This window comes from Petromyzon marinus, unplaced genomic scaffold (assembly GCF_048934315.1).
Source record: "Petromyzon marinus isolate PM22_M1 ecotype Great Lakes invasive population unplaced genomic scaffold, UKy_Petmar_22M1.pri1.0 PM_G_Scaffold_56, whole genome shotgun sequence".
Lineage (NCBI taxonomy): Eukaryota > Metazoa > Chordata > Hyperoartia > Petromyzontiformes > Petromyzontidae > Petromyzon > Petromyzon marinus.
In genome coordinates this window covers 1,030,033-1,032,643 of record NW_027423009.1, presented here as the reverse complement: position 1 = coordinate 1,032,643, position 2,611 = coordinate 1,030,033, and the positions used below count along the sequence as shown (strand labels likewise).

Here is a 2,611-nt window from a genome sequence, read left to right as displayed (position 1 = left end):
CACACACACACATCGGGGGTTGTCCGTTAGAAAAAGACAGACACACGCAAGGTCCTACATGCACACACGTATGGACTCAAACACACACATCAAATCACAAACAAAGATCCCCCATATAGCCTTAACAGACTGTAGGGGCAAGTGCTGTTAGCGAGCACCTATGAAGGCCGGAACGGTACACCAGGGGGTGAGTGGCCAGCACCACGCCCGACCGCCTTTGTCTCCCTAGTGCCGATGTTTACACACCGCACCAGGTACTCATTTAGAGGCTGAGTCGACCTAGGGGAGGCCCGGGACCGGTTCAGATAATCGTCACTGGTGTTGGCTGTGAGTGGGAATCGAACCCAGGTCGCCAGGTTCATAGCGCAGTGCGCTAACCGCTACACTATCGCTCCCCACATCAAATCACACACACACATCGACGTGCACAGCAATCCCCGATGATGGCACAGCTATGAGCATCGCAGTACTACGTATCAGCAAATAGTGTGACGTGAGCAATCGAAATAGTAGAAATGCATAGAAGAAATCAGCTGAAATAAGTGTACATGAATGAGCATCAGTATGCACAGGTAAGTTGAGAAGCAGGCTACAGTCTAGATTATAGAGTGGCAGTACGTCGACTCAATGACATAAGCATAGCTACAGTCGACATAAAAAGCTGGCAATATGGGCAGCAGCTGAAAAAGCAGGATACAGTCGACATGAAAGGCTGGCAGTACACTGAGTGAGGTAAAGAAGCAGGCAACAGATTATAGACTGGCATACACTCATAATGGGCAAAAGCTAAATTAGCAGTGTGTATAATAGCGGCGGTGCACTGGCGTGAATTAATCAGCAGGCAACAAGCCACATCACAGACTGGCAGTGCACGGTCTCAGCGTCATAAAAACACAGCTCAAAAAGGAAACATGTAGCAACCTAAGAATTAAAAAAGTATTTTTCTGCACACAAAGAAAGTGATTGTAATATCTGCCACCTTCTTTGTTTCATAATAGTAAACAATGAACCCGAGTTATTATCTGCACACAAACATTATTATTATTGTAATATCAGACAACTTATTTGTTTGGGAATAGTAAACAATGAACCCGAGCTATTATCTGCGCACGAACATTATCATTGTAATATTTGGCAACTTATTTGTTTGATAATAGTGTAGGGAGGGGCGTGTATGGGCTATGTGTAGCGACGGTCTGTGTACAACTTACCTGTAAGGGCTGACATAGTCCAGTAGGGGCAGTCGCAATATCCCTTGCCCCGTAGCAGGAGGGGGCTGTTGGGTGTCCTGGGATCCGCCGGGGTCCCTCCTGGGGGGAGGCGGCTGCCGGGTGTTCTGTTAAACACGTGAAATAAAATGTCCGGTGTGAGCTCCACTGAACGCACAACACTTGGCGCGGTCCACCGCCCCCTTTCCCCCCCCAAGCAATTGGCGTGAGTTGGTACGGTCAATGTCGCGCAGTAAATAAATTCATATAGCGAAATCCCACGAAATCGCTAATGTGACTAATTTAAAGGTGACGGACATGAAAAAGGAAGAGCCTATTCCCACCGTGGGGCTTAGGGCGTGCTGGCTGGCACATTTTTTTCGATGTCAACCCCACGGTTCGAGAGGCAAATCCCTCGCAAGCGCACGCGCGCGGAGACGTTTATAGATAAGATATTTACATACAAAAATTATGCCTTTTATTTCATAATACGAACGCCCGCTGGCTGAAGGTCAAGGGACAGACCCAGGTGCCACGGGTCGACTGACTGAGATGACTGGCTGATGCACCACCTGTGCCCCCTCCTGTGCCAACCTGCTGTGCTTTAGCCACCCGGCGTTCCGCTCGTTGTTGTGAGCGTCGCTCCTCCGCCCTCCGTTGTTGTTGGAGGGTGACTGCCTCCAACTGCCCAGTAGCAGCGTCCTTCACGAGCCTCCTCCACAGAGGCCGATCTTGACACCGCTGGTACCAGTCATCGGCAAGTCCACTCAGCTCCACGTCCTCCTGTACCACATCACTCCATCTCTTCTCTAGCCCGTGCCGCGCACAGACAAAGATACCCCTTATAGCCTTAACAGACTGTAGGGGCAAGTGCTGTTAGCGAGCGGCTTTAAAGGCCAGCACGGCACACGAGGGGGTGGGTGGGCAGCACCATGCCCGGCCGCCTTTGTCTCCCTAGCGGCGATGTTTACACATCGCTCCAGGTACTCATTTGAGGCTGAGTCGACCTACACACACACAGACACATATCCTTGTGCGTGGTCTCACCTGGTCGTCGTCCTCACGGTCAGTGAGCAGCGTGAGGAGTGAGCGCAGCGTCCCAGCCGCCCTCACCACCCCCACCGCCCACTTCTCGGGTTGCTCGCAACCACCACCAACACCACCAGCACCACCACCAACACCACGCCCACCACCCCCACCAACGCCACCACCACCGCAACCACCACCACCAACACCACCACCACCAACACCACCCCCACCAACACCACCACCACCACCACCAACACCACGGCCACCACCCCCACCAACGCCACCACCCCCACCAACGCCACCACCACCACCACCGCCACCACCGCAACCACCACCACCAACACCACCACCACCACCAACACCACCCCCACCAC

General features: G+C 52.7%; 1 long non-coding RNA gene across 1 annotated transcript; it reads right to left on the bottom strand.

The window, feature by feature from the left end:
* Positions 1-1,216: 1,216 nt before the first annotated feature.
* LOC142918178 (uncharacterized) lies at positions 1,217-2,382 on the bottom strand. Its single transcript, XR_012937428.1, has 3 exons — positions 2,256-2,382; positions 1,803-1,949; positions 1,217-1,336 (listed from the first exon to the last, which is right to left on the bottom strand). It is a non-coding gene; the product is annotated as an uncharacterized LOC142918178 (long non-coding RNA).
* Positions 2,383-2,611: the final 229 nt, after the last annotated feature.